The 21,543-nt window shown below is 37.7% G+C and overlaps 13 non-coding genes across 13 annotated transcripts; all 13 read right to left on the bottom strand.

Moving 5' to 3' along the window:
• Positions 1–5,654: 5,654 nt before the first annotated feature.
• Positions 5,655–5,728, bottom strand: TRNAT-UGU (transfer RNA threonine (anticodon UGU)). Its single transcript has one exon. It is a non-coding gene; the product is annotated as a tRNA-Thr (tRNA).
• A 2,641-nt stretch (positions 5,729–8,369) lies between these two features.
• On the bottom strand, positions 8,370–8,443 carry TRNAT-UGU (transfer RNA threonine (anticodon UGU)). The gene has a single exon. It is a non-coding gene; the product is annotated as a tRNA-Thr (tRNA).
• An 825-nt stretch (positions 8,444–9,268) lies between these two features.
• Positions 9,269–9,342, bottom strand: TRNAT-UGU (transfer RNA threonine (anticodon UGU)). The gene has a single exon. It is a non-coding gene; the product is annotated as a tRNA-Thr (tRNA).
• A 2,189-nt stretch (positions 9,343–11,531) lies between these two features.
• On the bottom strand, positions 11,532–11,605 carry TRNAT-UGU (transfer RNA threonine (anticodon UGU)). Its single transcript has one exon. It is a non-coding gene; the product is annotated as a tRNA-Thr (tRNA).
• A 1,738-nt stretch (positions 11,606–13,343) lies between these two features.
• Positions 13,344–13,417, bottom strand: TRNAT-UGU (transfer RNA threonine (anticodon UGU)). The gene has a single exon. It is a non-coding gene; the product is annotated as a tRNA-Thr (tRNA).
• Positions 13,418–15,608: 2,191 nt separating this feature from the next.
• On the bottom strand, positions 15,609–15,682 carry TRNAT-UGU (transfer RNA threonine (anticodon UGU)). Its single transcript has one exon. It is a non-coding gene; the product is annotated as a tRNA-Thr (tRNA).
• A 381-nt stretch (positions 15,683–16,063) lies between these two features.
• TRNAT-UGU (transfer RNA threonine (anticodon UGU)) lies at positions 16,064–16,137 on the bottom strand. Its single transcript has one exon. It is a non-coding gene; the product is annotated as a tRNA-Thr (tRNA).
• Positions 16,138–16,518: 381 nt separating this feature from the next.
• TRNAT-UGU (transfer RNA threonine (anticodon UGU)) lies at positions 16,519–16,592 on the bottom strand. Its single transcript has one exon. It is a non-coding gene; the product is annotated as a tRNA-Thr (tRNA).
• Positions 16,593–17,869: 1,277 nt separating this feature from the next.
• Positions 17,870–17,943, bottom strand: TRNAA-UGC (transfer RNA alanine (anticodon UGC)). Its single transcript has one exon. It is a non-coding gene; the product is annotated as a tRNA-Ala (tRNA).
• Positions 17,944–18,323: 380 nt separating this feature from the next.
• TRNAT-UGU (transfer RNA threonine (anticodon UGU)) lies at positions 18,324–18,397 on the bottom strand. The gene has a single exon. It is a non-coding gene; the product is annotated as a tRNA-Thr (tRNA).
• A 1,286-nt stretch (positions 18,398–19,683) lies between these two features.
• On the bottom strand, positions 19,684–19,757 carry TRNAT-UGU (transfer RNA threonine (anticodon UGU)). Its single transcript has one exon. It is a non-coding gene; the product is annotated as a tRNA-Thr (tRNA).
• Positions 19,758–20,138: 381 nt separating this feature from the next.
• TRNAT-UGU (transfer RNA threonine (anticodon UGU)) lies at positions 20,139–20,212 on the bottom strand. Its single transcript has one exon. It is a non-coding gene; the product is annotated as a tRNA-Thr (tRNA).
• A 381-nt stretch (positions 20,213–20,593) lies between these two features.
• Positions 20,594–20,667, bottom strand: TRNAT-UGU (transfer RNA threonine (anticodon UGU)). The gene has a single exon. It is a non-coding gene; the product is annotated as a tRNA-Thr (tRNA).
• Positions 20,668–21,543: the final 876 nt, after the last annotated feature.

The raw sequence follows: 21,543 nt of genomic DNA, 5'->3' as shown, positions 1-21,543 counted from the left end.
TAATGGCATCGTCAGCACTAAACTTCTTCGTCGCCATTTCAAAACTGTGCAGAAGGGTGCATAGGTCCCTGATCTGAGACCACTCCTCCAGCGTGATTTGCCCCACCTCTGGATCTCGTTGGCCCAGGTTATACGTCAGAACGTATTGCACCAGGGCTTGTCGGTGCTGCCACAGTCGCTGCAACATGTGCAGAGTTGAATTCCACCGGGTAGGCACATCGCATTTTAGCCGGTGAAGTGGCAGGCCCAACGACTTCTGTAGAGATATAAGTCGCTGAGCTGCGGGATGCGAACGGCGGAAGTGAGCACACAGCGACCGTGCCCTCTGCAGAAGGCCATCTAGTCTGGGATAGTGGGCTAAAAATTGCTGGACAACCACGTGAGCCATACAAGGCACGTGTGTGACATTGCCCCGGTGATGGGCCGCACCCAGGTTTGCAGCATTGTCGCACACGGCCTTCCCTGGTTTCAGGTCCAGTGGAGACAACCATTCATGAAATTGGTTCTCCAGAGCTGACCACAACTCCTCAGCTGTGTGACTCACATTTCCCAGACATTTCAAAGTAAAAACCGTCTGATGACATTGAGCCCTACTGCCAGCATAGTAAGGAGGTGTGCAGGATCCCTTCTGCGCAGTTAGAAAGCTTGTGGCATGACCAGACAGGCTTTGGGTGCAGGTGGAAGACCGAGAGGAGGTTGAGGAGGCAGAAGCAGTGGAGGAACTTTGACATAAAGAGGATTGACGCACAACTCGTGGGGACGGCAAGACTTGGACAGCAGCCCCTTGTCCTGCTGTCACCATAGTTACCCAGTGCCCAGTCAGCGACATGTAACGCCCCTGTCCATGCCTACTCGTTCAAGTGTCTGTGGTGAAATGCACCCTGTCACACACAGAGTTTCTCAAAGAAGCGGTGATGTTGTGGGCGACATGCTGGTGGAGCGCAGGCACACCTTTCTTTGAGAAGTAGTGCCGACTGGGCATCTGGTGCAGGGGCACTGCGACGGACATAAGGTCTCGAAAATCCTCTGTGTCCACCAGGCGGAAAGGCAGCATTTCTGTAGCCAAGAGCTTGCAGATGGTGAAATTCAACCTCTTAGCTTTCTCATGGCTAGGAGGAAATGGTCTTTTACTTGTCCACATCTGAGGGACCGAGGGCTGGCTATTGTGCTTAGACGGGGTTGATAAGGGTGTCCCCGGCAAACTGCCGGTCTGTGAGGAAGATGCAGGCGGACATGTTAGGTTGCCTTGATCCAAAGGTGGTGCTATCGATGTCGGACAGCGCTCAACACCAGCTGGTGTTACCACCTCCAAAGAAAATGATGACCTGCCAGTCACGCTGGCTGTTGCGGGTAAAGAGGTGGCAGGTCTGCGCCCCAAAACAGGTGTGACTGCTGTCCCCCCAGTCACAGAGGATGAAGAGGCTGCGGATGCACAAGATATGGCAGACGGTGGATGGCCCGGTTGGCTAGGCCGCATTGAAGCACACTGAGCTTCCCACTGCATCTTATGCTTCATGTCCATGTGCCGGTTTATGCATGAAGTACTCAAACTATGTATTTTTTGGCCTCTACTTAGCTTTTGCTGACAAATGTTACAGATAACACGAGTTGGGTCATCTTTATCTATCTGAAATAATGCCCAGGCTATGCAAGGCTTAGCACCCATGCGACCTGAAGAGCCACCACGACTTGTGGTGAGAGGCAGAGTTGTGTTTGAGGATGCAGTTGTTGACGTGCTTCCAGTACTACGTCTCTGTCCAGGAAGGTGCAACCTGACCTCGTCGTCACTAGCATCTTCCTCCACCTCCTCTGGTGACCTCATCTCTTGGCTGACTGTGGGTTGACAGTAAGTGGGATCTCCAACCTCATCATCATCACCCTGTGCGTTATCACACCCGTCGTCCTCAGAGCCAACCTGTTCCTGCCCTGACAAAAAACTAAAGTTGTCGCTCCAATCATGTATTTGAGTCTCATCATCGTCTTCCTCATTGTCTCCACCAACAGGAGTTACCGTTTGGGAATGAGGGTCTACATTATGGTCAGAACCTTCTGCGTCTGGTCCTGGATCCGACTCATAAAGATTCTGGGCATCAGTGCAGATCATTTCCTCGTCTGGATTCACAGAAGCGCTGGAGTCGACCTCTGATTCCCAGGCTATAGTATGAGTAAACAGCTCTGCAGACTCAACCATCTGTTCTACCTCATACTCAGACGGGCAGCTGGAGATTTGGGAGCTGTGAGGAAGCAAGTGCGATTGGGGTGACACCTTTGAGGACTGGAGTATTTGTGATGTTGAAGTTGATGTGGAGGAGAGCCCACTTAAAGGAGCACTTGATATCCGTTGAAGCACCTGCTGTTTTTGTGCCTCATCTGGAATTTGTAGCAATTGGCGTGGCCGTAAGAAAGGGATCTTATCACATTGTTCGCTAAAAGAAGTAGACATTTTAGTTTGGCTGGAAGATGGTCTTTCTTCTGCAGATGTTACTGTTGCTTTAACACCTACCCCACGGACACAACCTTTTTTCCCCTTCCCAACACGCCTATTCCCCTTTCCAACAGCAGCAGGCATTTTTCCACTCATTTTGGTGGTTAAATAATTCACAACTCTGGAGTTGTTTGCACAAAAAAACAATGGATGGGAACCGAGCAGAGCTGAGTGGCCAAACTGAGGTATTAGGCCAAAACTATTGGCTGGGTTAGATGCAGAAAAAAATTATATTCAATTTGCAACGTGATGGAGGTCAGTATAGATGGACTAATAGAACAAGTCCTACACACAGCTAGAAGCCCAAATATTTTTTCAGAGGTAGATGCAGAAAAAAATTATATTCAGTTTGCAACCTGATGGAGGTCAGTATAGATGGACTAATAGAGAAAGTCCCACACACTGCTAGAAGGCCAAATATTTTTTCAGAGCTAGATGCAGATATAAATTATTTTTAATTTGCAACCTGATGGAGGTCAGTATAGATGGACTAGTAGAGAAAGTCCCACACACTGCTAGAAGGTCAAATATTTTTTCAGAGCTAGATGCAGATATAAATTATTTTTAATTTGCAACCTGATGGAGGTCAGTATAGATGGACTAATAGAGAAAGTCCCACACACTGCTAGAAGGTCAAATATTTTTTCAGACCTAGATGCAGACAAAAAAATATTTTGAATTTGCAACCTGATGGAGGTCAGTATAGATGGACTAATAGAGAAAGTCCCACACACTGCTAGAAGGCCAAATATTTTTTCATAGCTAGATGCAGATATAAATTATTTTTAATTTGCAACCTGATGGAGGTCAGTATAGATGGACTAATAGAGAAAGTCCCACACACTGCTAGAAGGTCAAATATTTTTTCAGAGCTAGATGCAGACAAAAAAATATTTTGAATTTGCAACCTGATGGAGGTCAGTATAAATGGACTAATAGAGAAAGTCCCACACACTGCTAGAAGGCCAAATATTTTTTCAGAGCTAGATGCAGATATAAATTATTTTTAATTTGCAACCTGATGGAGGTCAGTATAGATGGACTAATAGAGAAAGTCCCACACACTGCTAGAAGGCCAAATATTTTTTCAGAGCTAGATGCATAAAAAAATAATATTCAGTTTGCAACCTGGTGGAGGTCAGTATAGATGGACTAATAGAACAAGTCCCACACACAGCTAGAAGGCCAAATATTTTTTCAGAGGTAGATGCAGATAAAAATTATTTTTAATTTGCAGCCTGATGGAGGTCAGTATAGATGGACTAATAGAGAAAGTCCCACACACTGCTAGAAGGCCAAATATTTTTTCAGAGCTAGATGCAGACAAAAAATTATTTTGAATTTTCAACCTGATGGAGGTCAGTATAGATGGACTACTAGAGAAAGTCCCACACACTGCTAGAAGGCCAAATATTTTTTCAGAGCTAGATGCAGACAAAAAATTATTTTTAATTTGCAACCTCATGGAGATCAGTATAGATGGACTAATAGAGAAAGTCCCACACACTGCTAGAAGGCCAAATATTTTTTCAGAGCTAGATGCAGATAAAAATTATTTTTAATTTGCAACCTGATGGAGGTCAGTATAGATGGACTAATAGAGAAAGTCCCACACACTGCTAGAAGGCCAAATATTTTTTCAGAGCTAGATGCAGAAAAAAATTATATTCAGTTTGCAACCTGATGGAGGTCAGTATAGATGGACTAATAGAACAAGTCCCACACACAGCTAGAAGGCCAAATATTTTTTCAGAGGTAGATGCAGATAAAAATTATTTTTAATTTGCAGCCTGATGGAGGTCAGTATAGATGGACTAATAGAGAAAGTCCCACAAACTGCTAGAAGGCCAAATATTTTTTCAGAGCTAGATGCAGAAAAAAATTATATTCAATTTGCAACCTGATGGAGGTCAGCATAGATGGACTAATAAAATGATGCTATGCCCAAAAGATTTTACTTCACTAGGTGCAGTAAAAAAATTGGTATTCTATACACAGGTGGGATATCTTGCAACACAGATAGGCTACTCCACTGACTAACACACTCTGCAATAGGCCAAAAAGGATTAGCTTTGCTAGATTCAGCCAAATGCTGTGAAAAAAACTTGCACAGCACTGGCACAGACCTGCCTGGCAAAAACTGATAGGAACTGATGTAACCTAGTCCTGAAAAAGACTGCAATTACAATTAGTCTTTACTCCCACAATCTATCTATTTAAGAGCACAGACCTGCCTGATAAAAGTCGTAGGAAATGCTGTAACCTAGTCCTTAAAAGGACTGCAATCACAACTATTCCCTACTCCCAAGCTATCTGTAGATTTGTGCGAAAATTGGCTTGAAATTAACAAGGTATAGCGCACACAGCAACAGCGGTGCCGTCTAACACGCAGCTGCAGCAGTGAGAAAATGGTGGCGACGGGGAAAATGGCTTGGTCTTATAGGGCAAGGACATGTGACATACACTGCCAATGACACATGCCCTTGCTTGTGTGAAAAAAAGCACTTCGCTCCGTGTGTGCGCTGCTGATAGGCTGACAGATTGCACCTCCACACTGTAAATGCGGGAAAGAGAAAAAAAAAATGGAGATCTTCATTATTCCTGCAGAGATCCATCCCCTGCCACTCCCCCCACCCCGCTGTACACTCAAACTGCGTATTAACATTAATTTTCATCATTACTGAGAAAAAATCCAGTTATGATTTTGGTGCACGAACAGTTATCGAACATAACCTCGAACAGCCGAATTTTTCTCAAATCGTTCGTGTTCGCCGAAGGGCTCGAACACCGCCCAAAACAGCTCGAATTTGAGATTGGCGAACAATTCGAGTCGAACAACGCTCATCTCTAGTGGTTAACAGAGCAAAACAACATTAAGCTCCAGTAGTATTCCATGCAAAGCCTAATCATGGAATAAGATGTCGCTCTCAGTCTTGGCACTTGAGAAACCAAGTAATTTTTGAAATGCATTATTTAAAAGGACAATGACAAATTTGTAGAATAGTAAAAAAAAAACACTGCTGTAACTTTTTTAAAGCTTCATCCCATCTTTCTTCCTTTTTAGCACTTAGAATAGATTCTTAATTCCACTATTGCACTTTCGTAGAGATCGATGTAGTACACAATTAAAGTCCACATTTTGAGGTTTAAAAGCTTTATTTGGAACAGATGGCACTGCTGAGATTTGAACTCAGGATCTCCTGTTTACAAGACAGGCACTTTAACCAACTAAGCCACAGCACCACAAGATGAAGAAGAGGACAGGAAAGCCAGGGAGGATTTAATCACTAATTAAAAATTTCAATTGGTTAACTGAGCAAAGCAACATTAAGCTTGAGTAGTATTCCATGCAAAGCATAATCATGGAATAAGATGTCGATCTCAGTCTTGGCAACTGAGAAACCAAGTAATTTTTGAAGAGCATTATTTAAAAGGACAATGACAAATTTGTAGAATAGTAAAAAAAAAAACTCTGCTGTAACTTTTTTAAAACTTCATCCCGTCTTTCTTACTTTTTAGTACTTAGAGCAGATTCTTAATCCCACTATTGCACTATCGTAGAGATAGATGTTGTACACAATCAAAGTCCACATTTTGATGTTTAAAAGCTTTATTTTGAACAGACAGCACTGCTGAGAATTGAAATCAGGATCTCCTGTTTACGAGACAGGCGCTTTAACCAACTAAGCCACAGCACCACAAGCTGATGAGGAGGACAGGAAAGCCAGTGAGGATTTAATCACTAATTAAAAATTTCAAGTGGTTAACTGAGCAAAACAACATTAAGCTTGAGTAGTATTCCATGCAAAGCATAATCATGGAATAAGATGTCGCTCTCAGTCTTGGCACTTGAGAAACCAAGTAATTTTTGAAGAGCATTATTTAAAAGGACAATGACAAATTTGTAGAATAGTAAAAAAAAATACACTGCTGTAACTTTTCTAAAGCTTCATCCCATCTTTCTTCCTTTTTAGCATTTAGAGCAGATTCTTAATCCCACTATTGCACTATCATAGAGATCGATGTTGTACACAATCAAAGTCCACATTTTGATGTTTAAAAGCTTTATTTGGAACAGACAGCACTGCTGAGAATTGATCTCAGTCGCTCCTGTTTCCAAGACAGGCACTTTAACCAACTAAGCCACAGCACCACAAGCTGATGAAGAGGGCAGGAAAGCCAGGGAGGAATTAATCACTAATTAAAAATTTCAATTGGTTAACTGAGCAAAACAACATTAAGCTTGAGTAGTATTCCTTGCAAAGCATAATCATGGAACAAGATGTCGCTCTGTCTTGGCACTTGAGAAACCAAGTAATTTTTGAAGAGTATTATTTAAAAAGACAATGAGAAATTTGTAGAATAGTTAAGAAAACACTGCTGTAACTTTTTTAAAGGTTCATCCCATCTTATTTCCTTTTTAGCACTTAGAGCAGATTCTTAATCCCACTATTACAAAGATCAATGTTGTACAAAAATGAAGCGCACATTTTGAAGTTTAGAAGCTTTATTTGGAACAGATGTCGCTGAGATTTGAACTCAAGATCTCTTGTTTACGAGACAGGCGCTTTAACCAACTAGGCCACAGCACCACAAGCTGATGAGAAGGACAGGAAAGCCAGTGAGGATTTAATCACTAATTAAACATTTCAAGTGGTTAACTGAGCAAAACAACATTAAGCTTGAGTAGTATTCCATGCAAAGCATAATCATGGAATAAGTTGTCGCTCTCAGTCTTGGCACTTGAGAAACCAAGTAATTTTTGAAGAGCTTTATTTAAGAGGACAATGACAAATTTGTAGAATAGTAAAAAAAAAAACAGTGCTGTAACTTTTTCAATGCTTCATCCTGTCTTTCTTCCTTTTTAGAACTCAGAGCAGATTCTTAATCCCACTATTGCACTATCGTAGAGATCGATGTTGTACACAATCAAAGTAGACATTTTGATGTTTAAAATCTTTATTTGGAACAGACAGCACAGCTGAGATTTAAACTCACGATCTCCTGTTTGCAAGACAGGCGCTTTAACCAACTAAGCCACAGCACCACAGGCAGATGAGGAAGACAGGAAAGCCAGTGAGGATTTAATCACTAATTAAAAATTTCAAGTCGTTAACTGAGCAAAACAACATTAAGCTTGAGTAGTATTCCATGCAAAGCATAATCATGGTGTAAGATGTCGATCTCAGTCTTGGCACTTGAGAAACCAAGTAATTTTTGAAGAGCATTATTTAAAAGGACAATGACAAATTTGTAGAATAGTAAAAAAAAAACACACTGCTGTAACTTTTTTAAAGCTTCATCCCGTCTTACTTCCTTTTTAGCACTCAGAGCAGATTCTTAATCCCACTATCGCACTATCGTAGAGATCGATGTTGTACACAATTGAAGTTAGCATTTTGAGGTTTAAAAGCTTTATTTCGAACAGATGGCGCTGCTGAGATTTGAACTCAAGATCTCCTGTTTACGAGACAGGCTTTTTAACCAACTAAGCCACAGCACCACAAGCTGATGAGGAGGACAGGAAAGCCAGTGAAGATTTAATTACTAATCTAAAATTTTAAGTGGTTAACTGAGCAAAACAACATTAAGCTCGAGTAGTATTCCATGCAAAGCATAATCATGGAATAAGATGTCGCTCTCAGTCTTGGCACTTGAGAAACCAAGTAATTTTTGAAAAGCATTATTTAAAAGGACAAAGACAAATTTGTAGAACAGTAAAAAAAAAAAAACTGCTGTAACTTTTTTAAAGCTTCATCCCATCTTTCTTCCTTTTTAGCACTTAGAACAGATTCTTAATCCCACTATTGCACTTTCGTAGAGATCGATGTTGTACAAAATTAAAGTCCACATTTTGAGGTTTAAAAGCTTTATTTGGAACAGATGGCACTGCTGAGATTTGAACTCAGGATCTCCTGTTTACAAGACATGCGCTTTAACCAACTAAGCCACAGCACCACTAGCTGATGAGTAGGATAGGAAAGCCAGGGAGGATTTAATCACTAATTAAAAATTTCAATTGGTTAACTGAGCAAAACAACATTAAGCTTGAGTAGTATTCCATGCAAAGCATAATCATGGAATAAGATGTCGCTCTCAGTCTTGGCACTTGAGAAACCAAGTAATTTTTGAAGAGCATTATTTAAAAGGACAATGACAAATTTGTAGAATAGTAAAAAAAAAACACTGCTGTAACTTTTTTAAAGCTTCATCCCGTCTTTCTTCCTTTTTAGCACTTAGAGCAGATTCTTAATCCCACTATTGCACTATTGTAGAGATCGATGTTGTACACAATTGAAGTCAGCATTTTGAGGTTTAAAAGCTTAATTTGGAACAGATGGCACTGCTGAGATTTGAACTCAAGATCTCTTGTTTATGAGACAGACGCTTTGACAAACTAAGCCACACCACCACAAGCTGATGAGAAGGACAGGAAAGCCAGTGAGGATTTAATCACTAATTAAAAATTTTAAGTGGTTAACTCAGCAAAACAACATTAAACTCGAGTAGTATTCCATGCAAAGCATAATCATGGAATAAGATGTCGCTCTCAGTCTTGGCAATTGAGAAACCAAGTAATTTTTGAAGAACATTATTTAAAAGGACAATGACAATTTGTAGAATAGTAAAAAAAAAACTCTGCTGTAACTTTTTTAAAACTTCATCCCGTCTTTCTTCCTTTTTAGTACTTAGAGCAGATTCTTAATCCCACTATTGTAGAGATTGATGTTGTACACAATCAAAGTCCACATTTTGATGTTTAAAAGCTTTATTTGGAACAGACAGCACAGCTGAGATTTGAACTCAGGATCTCCTGTTTACAAGACAGGCGCTTTAACCAACTAAGCTACAGGACCACACAAAGATGAGGAAGGCAGGAAAGCCAGTGAGGATTTAATCACTAATTAAAAATTTCAAGTCGTTAACTGAGCAAAACAACATTAAGCTTGAGTAGCATTCCATGCAAAGCATAATCATGGAGTAAGATGTCGCTCTCAGTCTTGGCACTTGAGAAACCAAGTAATTTTTGAAGAGCATTATTTAAAAGGACAATGACAAATTTGTAGAATAGTAAAAAAAAAACACACTGCTGTAATTTTTTTAAAACTTCATCCCGTCTTACTTCCTTTTTAGCACTTAGAGCAGATTCTTAATCCCACTATTACAAAGATCAATGTTGTACACAATTGAAGTTAGCAGTTTGAGCTTTAAAAGCTTTACTCGAAATAGAAGGTAGTGCTGAGATTTGAACTCAGGATCTCCTATTTACAAGACAGGCGCTTTAACCAACTAAGCGACAGCACCAAAAGCTGAAGAGGAGGACAGGAAAGCCAGGGAGGATTTAATCACTAATCAATAATTTCAAGTGGTTAACTGAGCAAAACAACATTAAGCTTCGGTAGTATTCCATGCAAAGCATAATCTTGGAGTAAGATGTCGCTCTCAGTCTTGGCACTTGAGAAACCAAGTAATTTTTGAAAAGCATTATTTAAAAGGACAATGACAAATTTGTAGAACAGTAAAAAAAAAAATACTGCTGTAACTTTTTTAAAGCTTCATCCCATCTTTCTTCCTTTTTAGCACTTAGAACAGATTCTTAATCCCACTATTACACTTTCGTAGAGATCGATGTTGTACACAATTAAAGTCCACATTTTGATGTTTAAAAGTTTTATTTGGAACAGACAGTACTGCTGAGAATAGAACTCAGGTTCTTCTGTTTACAAGACAGGCACTTTAACCAACTAAGCCACAGCACAACAAACTGATGAGAAGGACAGGAAAGCCAGTGAGGATGTAATCACTAATTAAAAATTTCAAGTGGTTAACTGAGCAAAACAACATTAAGCTTGAGTAGTATTCCATGCAAAGCATAATCATGGAATAAGATGTCGCTCTCAGTCTTGGCACTTGAGAAAGCAAGTAATTTTTGAAGAGGTTTATTTAAAAGGACAATGACAAATTTGTAGAATAGTAAAAAAAAAAACAGTGCTGTAACTTTTTCAATGCTTCATCCCGTCTTTCTTTCTTTTTAGAACTCAGAGCAGATTCTTAATCCCACTATTGCACTATCGTAGAGATTGATGTTGTACACAATCAAAGTAGACATTTTGATGTTTAAAATCTTTAATTGGAACAGACAGCACAGCTGAGATTTAAACTCAGGATCTCCTGTTTACAAGACAGGTGCTTTAACCAACTAAGCCACAGCACCACACGCAGATGAGGAAGACAGGAAAGCCAGTGAGGATTTAATCACTAATTAAAAATTTCAAGTCGTTAACTGAGCAAAACAACATTAAGCTTGAGTAGTATTCCATGCAAAGCATAATCATGGTGTAAGATGTCGATCTCAGTCTTGGCACTTGACAAACCAAGTAATTTTTGAAGAGCATTATTTAAAAGGACAATGACAAATTTGTAGAATAGTAAAAAAAAAAACACACTGCTGTAACTTTTTTAAAGCTTCATCCCGTCTTTCTTCCTTTTTAGCACTCAGAGCAGATTCTTAATCCCACTATTACAAAGATCAATGTTGTACACAATTGAAGTTAGCAGTTTGAGCTTTAAAAGCTTTACTCGGAAGAGAAGGTAGTGCTGAGATTTGAACTCAGGATCTCCTATTTACAAGACAGGCGCTTTAACCAACTAAGCGACAGCACCAAAAGCTGAAGAGGAGGACAGGAAAGCCAGGGAGGATTTAATCACTAATCAATAATTTCAAGTGGTTAACTGAGCAAAACAACATTAAGCTTGGGTAGTATTCCATGCAAAGCATAATCATGGAGTAAGATGTCGCTCTCAGTCTTGGCACTTGAGAAACCAAGTAATTTTTGAAAAGCATTATTTAAAAAGACAATGACAAATTTGTAGAACAGTAAAAAAAAAAATACTGCTGTAACTTTTTTAAAGCTTCATCCCATCTTTCTTCCTTTTTAGCACTTAGAACAGATTCTTAATCCCACTATTGCACTTTTGTAGAGATCGATGTTGTACACAATTAAAGTCCACATTTTTAGGTTTTGAAAGCTTTATTTGGAAAAGATGGCACTGCTGAGATTTGAACTCAGGATCTCCTGTTTACAAGACAGGCGCTTTAACCAACTAAGCCACATCACCACTAGCTGATGAGGAGGACAGGAAAGCCAGGGAGGATTTAATCACTAATTAAAAATTTCAATTGGTTAACTGAGCAAAACAACATTAAGCTTGAGTAGTATTCCATGCAAAGCATAATCATGGAATAAGATGTCGCTCTCAGTCTTGGCATTTGAGAAACCAACTAATTTTTGAAGAGCATTATTTAAAAGGACAATGACAAATTTGTAGAATAGTAAAAAAAAAAACACACTGCTGTAACTTTTTTAAAACTTCATCCCGTCTTACTTCCTTTTTAGCACTCAGAGCAGATTCTTAATCCCACTATCGTAGAGATCAATATTGTACAGAATTGAAGTTAGCATTTTGATGTTTAAAAGCTTTACTCGGAAGAAAAGGCAGTGCTGAGATTTGAACTCAGGATCTCCTGTTTACAAGACAAGCGCTTTAACCAACTAAGCCACAGCACCACAAGCTGATGAGGAGGACAGGAAAGCCAGGGAGGATTTAATCACTAATCAATAGTTTCAAGTGGTTAACTGAGCAAAACAACATTAAGCTTGTGTAGTATTCCTTGCAAAGCATAATCATGGAATAAGATGTCGCTCTCAGTCTTGGCATTTGAGAAACCAAGTAATTTTTGAAGAGCATTATTTAAAAGGACAATGAGAAATTTGTGTAATAGTAAAAAAAAACCTCTGCTGTAACTTTTTTAAAACTTCATCCCGTCTTTCTTCCATTTTAGTACTTAGAGCAGATTCTTAATCCCACTATTGCACTATCGTAGAGATCGATGTTGTACACAATCAAAGTCCACATTTTGTTGTTTAAAAACTTTATTTGGAACAGACAGCACTGCTGAGAATTGAACTCAGTATCTCCTGTTTGCAAGACAGGCACTTTTTCCAACTAAGCCAAAGCACAACAAACTGATGAGGAGGACAGGAAAACAAGTGAGGATTTTATCACTAATTAAAAATTTCAAGTGGTTAACTGAGCAAAACAACATTAAGCTTGAGTAGTATTCCATGCAAAGCATAATCATGGAATAAGATGTCGCTCTCAGTCTTGGCACTTGAGAAACCAAGTAATTTTTGAAGAGCATTATTTAAAAGGACAATGACAAATTTGTCGAATAGTAAAAAAAAAAACAGTGCTGTAACTTTTTCAATCCTTCATCACGTCTTTCTTCCTTTTTAGCACTCAGAGCAGATTCTTAATCCCACTATTGCACTATCATAGAGATCGATGTTGTACACAATTGAAGTGCACATTTTGAGGTTTAAAAGCTTTATTTGGAACAGATGGCACTGCTGAGATTTGAACTCAAGATCTCCTGTTTACGAGACAGGCTTTTTAACCAACTAAGCCACAGCACCACAAGCTGATGAGGAGGACAGGAAAGCCAGGGAGGATTTAATCACTAATTAAAATTTCAATTGGTTAACTGAGCAAAACAACATTAAGCTTGAGTAGTATTCCATGCAAAGCATAATCATGGAGTAAGATGTTGCTCTCAGTCTTGGCACTTGAGAAACCAAGTAATTTTTGAAAAGCATTATTTAAAAGGACAATGACAAATTTGTAGAATAGTAACAAAAAAAACACTGCTGTAACTTTTTTAAAGCTTCATCCCATCTTTCTTCCTTTTTAGCACTTGGAACAGATTTTTAATCCCACTATTGCACTATCGTAGAGATCAATGTTGTACACAATTAAAATCCACATTCTGAGGTTTAAAAGCTTTATTTGGAACAGATGGCACTGCTGAGATTTGAACTCAGGATCTCCTGTTTACAAGACAGACGCTTTAACCAACTAAGCCACAGCACCACAAGCTGATAAGGAGGACAGGAAAGCCAGAAAGATTTAATCACTAATTAAAAATTTCAATTGGTTAACTGAGCAAAACAACATTAAGCTTGAGTATTATTCCATGCAAAGCATAATCATGGAACAAGGTGTCGCTCTCAGTCTTGGCACTTGAGAAACCAAGTAATTTTTGAAGAGCATTATTTAAAAAGACAATGAGAAATTTGTAGAATAGTTAAGAAAACACTGCTGTAACTTTTTTAGAGGTTGATCCCATCTTACTTCCTTTTAAGCACTTAGAACAGATTCTTAATCCAACTATTGCACTATCGTAGAGATCGATGTTGTACACAATCAAAGTCCACATTTTGATGTTTAAAAGCTTTATTTGGAACAGACAGCACAGTTGATATTTGAACTCAAGATCTCTTGATTACAAGACAGGTGCTTTAACCAACTTAGCCACAGCACCACAAACAAATGAGGAAGACAGGAAAGCCAGTGAGGATTTAATCAGTAATTAAAAATTTCAAGTCGTTAACTGAGCATAACAACATTAAGCTTGAGTAGTATTCCATGCAAAGCATAATCATGGAGTAAGATGTCGCTCTCAGTCTTGGCACTTGAGAAACCAAGTAATTTTTGAAGAGCATTATTTAAAAGGACAATGACAAATTTGTAGAATAGTAAAAAAAAAACACTGCTGTAACTTTTTTAAAGCTTCATCACATCTTTCTTCCTTTTTAGCACTTAGAGCAGATTCTTAATCCCACTATTACACTATCGTAGAGATTGATGTTGTACACAATTGAAGTCCACATTTTGAGGTGTAAAAGCTTTATTTGGAACAGATGGCACTGCTGACATTTGAACTCAGGATCTCCTGTTTACAAGACAGGCGCTTTAACCATCTAAGCCACAGCACCACAAGCTGATGAAGAGGACAGGAAAGCCAGGAAGGATTTAATGACTAATTAAAAATTTCAATTGGTTAACTGAGCAAAACAACATTAAGCTTGAGTAGTATTCCATGCAAAGCATAATCATGGAATAAGATGTCGCTCTCAGTCTTGGCACTTGAGAAACTAAGTAATTTTTGAAGAGCATTATTTAAAAAGACAATGAGAAATTTGTAGAATAGTTAAGAAAACACTGATGTAACTTTTTTAAAGGTTGATCCCGTCTTACTTCCTTTTAAGCACTTAGAACAGATTCTTAATCAAACTATTGCACTATCGTAGAGATCGATGTTGTACACAATCAAAGTCCACATTTTGATGTTTAAAAGCTTTATTTGGAACAGACAGCACAGTTGAGATTTGAACTCAGGATCTCTTGTTTACAAGACAGGTGCTTTAACCAACTTAGCCACAGCACCACAAGCTGATGTGGAGGACAGGAAAGCCAGTGAGGATTTTATCACTAATTAAAAATTTCAAGTGGTTAACTGAGCAAAACAATATTAAGCTTGAGTAGTATTCCATGCAAAGCATAATCATGGAATAAGATGTCGCTCTCAGTCTTGGCACTTTAGAAACCAAGTAATTTTTGAAGAGCATTATTTAAAAGGACAATGAAAAATTTGTAGAATAGTAAAAAAAAAACAGAGCAGTAACTTTTTCAAAACTTCATCCCATCTTTCTTCCTTTTTAGCACTCAGAGAAGATTCTTAATCCCACTATTGCACTATCATTGAGATCGATGTTGTACACAATTGAAGTGCACATTTTGAGGTTTAAAAGCTTTATTTGGAACAGATGGCACTGCTGAGATTTGAACTCAAGATCTCCTGTTTACGATACAGGCTATTTAACCAACTAAGCCACAGCACCACAAGCTGATGAGGAGGACAGGAAAGTCAGGGAGGATTTAATCACTAATTAAAATTTCAATTGGTTAACTGAGCAAAACAACATTAAGCTTGAGTAGTATTCCATGCAAAGCATAATCATGGAATAAGATGTCGCTCTCAGTCTTGGCACTTGAGAAACCAAGTAATTTTTGAAAAGCATTATTTAAAAGGACAATGACAAATTTGTAGAATAGTAACAAAAAATACACTGCTGTAACTTTTTTAAAGCTTCATCCCATCTTTCTTCCTTTTTAGCACTTAGAACAGATTTTTAATCCCACTATTGCACTATCGTAGAGATCGATGTTGTACACAATTAAAATCCACATTCTGAGGTTTAAAAGCTTTATTTGGAACAGATGGCACTGCTGAGATATGAACTCAGGATCTCCTGTTTACAAGACAGGCGCTTTAACCAACTAAGCCACAGCACCACAAGCTGTTGAAGAGGACAGGAAAGCCAGGAAGGATTTAATCATTAATTAAAAATTTCAATTGGTTAACTGAGCAAAACAACATTAAGCTTGAGTAGTATTCCATGCAAAGCATAATCATGGAATAAGATGTCGCTCTCAGTCTTGGCACTTGAGAAACCAAGTAATTTTTGAAAAGCATTATTTAAAAGGACAATGACAAATTTGTAGAATAGTAACAAAAAATACACTGCTGTAACTTTTTTAAAGCTTCATCCCATCTTTCTTCCTTTTTAGCACTTAGAACAGATTTTTAATCCCACTATTGCACTATCGTAGAGATCGATGTTGTACACAATTAAAATCCACATTCTGAGGTTTAAAAGCTTTATTTGGAACAGATGGCACTGCTGAGATATGAACTCAGGATCTCCTGTTTACAAGACAGGCGCTTTAACCAACTAAGCCACAGCACCACAAGCTGTTGAAGAGGACAGGAAAGCCAGGAAGGATTTAATCATTAATTAAAAATTTCAATTGGTTAACTGAGCAAAACAACATTAAGCTTGAGTAGTATTCCATGCAAAGCATAATCATGGAACAAGATGTCGCTCTCAGTCTTGGCACTTGAGAAACCAAGTAATTTTTGAAGAGCATTATTTAATAGGACAATGACAAATTTGTAGAATAGTAAAAAAAAAAACACTGCTGTAACTTTTCTAAAGCTTCATCCTGTCTTTCTTCCTTTTTAGCACTTAGAGAAGATTTTTAATACCACTATTGCACTATCGCAGAGATCGATGTTGTACACAATCAAAGTCCACATTTTGATGTTTAAAAGCTTTATTTGGAACAGACAGCACAGCAGAGATTTGAACTCAGGATCTCCTGTTTACAAGACAGGCGCTCTAACCAACTAAGCCACAGCACCACAAAAAGATGAGGAAAATAGGAAAGCCAGTGAGGATTTAATCACTATTTAAAAATTTCAAGTAGTTAACTGAGCAAAACATCATTAAGCTTGAGTAGTATTCCATGCAAAGCATAATCATGGAGTAAGATGTCGCTCTCAGTCTTGGCACTTGAGAAACCAAGTAATTTTTGAAGAGCATTATTTAAAAGGACAATGACAAATTTGTAGAATAGTAAAAAAAAAAAACTGCTGTAACTTTTTTAAAGCTTCATCCTGTCTTTCTTCCTTTTTAGCACTTAGAGCAGATTCTTAATCCCACTATTGCAGATATCGATGTTGTACACAATCAAAGTCCACATTTTGATGTTTAAAAGCTTTATTTGGAACAGATAGCACAGCTGAGATTTGAAATCAGGATCTCCTGTTTACAAGACAGGTGCTTTAACCAACTAAGCCACTGCACCACAAGCTGATGAGGAGGACAGGAAAGCCAGTGAGGATTTAATCACTAATTAAAAATTTCAAGGTGTTAACTGAGCAAAACAACATTAAGCTTGAGTATTATTCCATGCAAAGCATAATCATGGAATAAGATGTCGCTCTCAGTCTTGGCAATTGAGAAACCAAGTAATTTTTGAAGAGCATTATTTAAAAAGACAATGAGAAATTTGTAGAATAGTTTAAAAATATACTGCTGTAACTTTTTTAAAGCTTCATCCCGTCTTTATTCCTTTTTAGCACTTAGAGCAGATTCTTAATCCCACTATTGCACTATCGTAGAGATCGATGTTGTACACGATCAAATTCCACATTTTGATGTTTAAAAGCTTTATTTGGAACAGACAGCACTGCTGAGATTTGAACTCAGAATCTCCTCTTTACAAAACAGGCACTTTAACCAACTAAGCCACAGCACCACAAACTGATGAGGAGGACAGGAAAGCCAGTGAGGATTTTATCACTAATTAAAAATTTCAAGTGGTTAACTGAGCAAAACAACAATAAACTTGAGTAGTATTCCATGCAAAGCATAAGCATGGAATAAGATGTCGCTCTCAGTCTTGGCACTTGAGAAACCAAGTAATTTTTGAAGAGCATTATTTAAAAGGACAATGACAAATTTGTAGAATAGTTAAGAAAACACTGCTGTATCATTTTTAAAGCTTCATCCCGTCTTTCTTCCTTTTTAGCACTTAGAGCAGATTCTTAATCCCACTATTGCACTATCGTAGAGATCGATGTTGTACACAATCAAATTCCACATTTTGAAGTTTAAAAGCTTTATTTGGAAAAGACAGCACTGCTGAGATTTGAACTCAGGATCTCCTGTTTGCAAGATAGGCACTTTAACCAACTAAGCCACAGCACCACAAGCAGATGAGGAAGATAGGAAAGCCAGAGAGGATTTAATCACTATTTAAAAATTTCAAGTGGTTAACTGAGCAAAACAACATTAAGCTTGAGTAGTATTCCATGCAAAGCATAATCATGGAGTAAGATGTCGCTCTCAGTCTTGGCACTTGAGAAACCAAGTAATTTTTGAAGAGCATTATTTAAAAGGACAATGACAAATTTGTAGAATAGTAAAAAAAAAACACTGCTGTAACTTTTTTAAAGCTTCATCACATCTTTCTTCCTTTTTAGCACTTAGAGCAGATTCTTAATCCCACTATTACACTATCGTAGAGATTGATGTTGTACACAATTGAAGTCCACATTTTGAGGTGTAAAAGCTTTATTTGGAACAGATGGCACTGCTGACATTTGAACTCAGGATCTCCTGTTTACAAGACAGGCGCTTTAACCAACTAAGCCACAGCACCACAAGCTGATGAAGAGGACAGGAAAGCCAGGAAGGATTTAATCACTAATTAAAAATTTCAATTGGTTAACTGAGCAAAACAACATTAAGCTTGAGTAGTATTCCATGCAAAGCATAATCATGGAATAAGATGTCGCTCTCAGTCTTGGCACTTGAGAAACTAAGTAATTTTTGAAGAGCATTATTTAAAAAGACAATGAGAAATTTGTAGAATAGTTAAGAAAACACTGATGTAACTTTTTTAAAGGTTGATCCCGTCTTACTTCCTTTTAAGCACTTAGAACAGATTCTTAATCAAACTATTGCACTATCGTAGAGATCGATGTTGTACACAATCAAAGTCCACATTTTGATGTTTAAAAGCTTTATTTGGAACAGACAGCACAGTTGAGATTTGAACTCAGGATCTCTTGTTTACAAGACAGGTGCTTTAACCAACTTAGCCACAGCACCACAAGCTGATGTGGAGGACAGGAAAGCCAGTGAGGATTTTATCACTAATTAAAAATTTCAAGTGGTTAACTGAGCAAAACAATATTAAGCTTGAGTAGTATTCCATGCAAAGCATAATCATGGAATAAGATGTCGCTCTCAGTCTTGGCACTTTAGAAACCAAGTAATTTTTGAAGAGCATTATTTAAAAGGACAATGAAAAATTTGTAGAATAGTAAAAAAAAAACAGAGCAGTAACTTTTTCAAAACTTCATCCCATCTTTCTTCCTTTTTAGCACTCAGAGAAGATTCTTAATCCCACTATTGCACTATCATTGAGATCGATGTTGTACACAATTGAAGTGCACATTTTGAGGTTTAAAAGCTTTATTTGGAACAGATGGCACTGCTGAGATTTGAACTCAAGATCTCCTGTTTACGATACAGGCTATTTAACCAACTAAGCCACAGCACCACAAGCTGATGAGGAGGACAGGAAAGTCAGGGAGGATTTAATCACTAATTAAAATTTCAATTGGTTAACTGAGCAAAACAACATTAAGCTTGAGTAGTATTCCATGCAAAGCATAATCATGGAATAAGATGTCGCTCTCAGTCTTGGCACTTGAGAAACCAAGTAATTTTTGAAAAGCATTATTTAAAAGGACAATGACAAATTTGTAGAATAGTAACAAAAAATACACTGCTGTAACTTTTTTAAAGCTTCATCCCATCTTTCTTCCTTTTTAGCACTTAGAACAGATTTTTAATCCCACTATTGCACTATCGTAGAGATCGATGTTGTACACAATTAAAATCCACATTCTGAGGTTTAAAAGCTTTATTTGGAACAGATGGCACTGCTGAGATATGAACTCAGGATCTCCTGTTTACAAGACAGGCGCTTTAACCAACTAAGCCACAGCACCACAAGCTGTTGAAGAGGACAGGAAAGCCAGGAAGGATTTAATCATTAATTAAAAATTTCAATTGGTTAACTGAGCAAAACAACATTAAGCTTGAGTAGTATTCCATGCAAAGCATAATCATGGAATAAGATGTCGCTCTCAGTCTTGGCACTTGAGAAACCAAGTAATTTTTGAAAAGCATTATTTAAAAGGACAATGACAAATTTGTAGAATAGTAACAAAAAATACACTGCTGTAACTTTTTTAAAGCTTCATCCCATCTTTCTTCCTTTTTAGCACTTAGAACAGATTTTTAATCCCACTATTGCACTATCGTAGAGATCGATGTTGTACACAATTAAAATCCACATTCTGAGGTTTAAAAGCTTTATTTGGAACAGATGGCACTGCTGAGATATGAACTCAGGATCTCCTGTTTACAAGACAGGCGCTTTAACCAACTAAGCCACAGCACCACAAGCTGTTGAAGAGGACAGGAAAGCCAGGAAGGATTTAATCATTAATTAAAAATTTCAATTGGTTAACTGAGCAAAACAACATTAAGCTTGAGTAGTATTCCATGCAAAGCATAATCATGGAACAAGATGTCGCTCTCAGTCTTGGCACTTGAGAAACCAAGTAATTTTTGAAGAGCATTATTTAATAGGACAATGACAAATTTGTAGAATAGTAAAAAAAAAAACACTGCTGTAACTTTTCTAAAGCTTCATCCTGTCTTTCTTCCTTTTTAGCACTTAGAGAAGATTTTTAATACCACTATTGCACTATCGCAGAGATCGATGTTGTACACAATCAAAGTCCACATTTTGATGTTTAAAAGCTTTATTTGGAACAGACAGCACAGCAGAGATTTGAACTCAGGATCTCCTGTTTACAAGACAGGCGCTCTAACCAACTAAGCCACAGCACCACAAAAAGATGAGGAAAATAGGAAAGCCAGTGAGGATTTAATCACTATTTAAAAATTTCAAGTAGTTAACTGAGCAAAACATCATTAAGCTTGAGTAGTATTCCATGCAAAGCATAATCATGGAGTAAGATGTCGCTCTCAGTCTTGGCACTTGAGAAACCAAGTAATTTTTGAAGAGCATTATTTAAAAGGACAATGACAAATTTGTAGAATAGTAAAAAAAAAAAACTGCTGTAACTTTTTTAAAGCTTCATCCTGTCTTTCTTCCTTTTTAGCACTTAGAGCAGATTCTTAATCCCACTATTGCAGATATCGATGTTGTACACAATCAAAGTCCACATTTTGATGTTTAAAAGCTTTATTTGGAACAGATAGCACAGCTGAGATTTGAAATCAGGATCTCCTGTTTACAAGACAGGTGCTTTAACCAACTAAGCCACTGCACCACAAGCTGATGAGGAGGACAGGAAAGCCAGTGAGGATTTAATCACTAATTAAAAATTTCAAGGTGTTAACTGAGCAAAACAACATTAAGCTTGAGTATTATTCCATGCAAAGCATAATCATGGAATAAGATGTCGCTCTCAGTCTTGGCAATTGAGAAACCAAGTAATTTTTGAAGAGCATTATTTAAAAAGACAATGAGAAATTTGTAGAATAGTTTAAAAATATACTGCTGTAACTTTTTTAAAGCTTCATCCCGTCTTTATTCCTTTTTAGCACTTAGAGCAGATTCTTAATCCCACTATTGCACTATCGTAGAGATCGATGTTGTACACGATCAAATTCCACATTTTGATGTTTAAAAGCTTTATTTGGAACAGACAGCACTGCTGAGATTTGAACTCAGAATCTCCTCTTTACAAAACAGGCACT

Source organism: Phyllobates terribilis, unplaced genomic scaffold, assembly GCF_046119375.1.
Source record: "Phyllobates terribilis strain yellow unplaced genomic scaffold, ASM4611937v1 Scaffold_9__5_contigs__length_417890890, whole genome shotgun sequence".
NCBI lineage: Eukaryota > Metazoa > Chordata > Amphibia > Anura > Dendrobatidae > Phyllobates > Phyllobates terribilis.
This window is presented reverse-complemented; position numbering and strand designations above follow the sequence as displayed.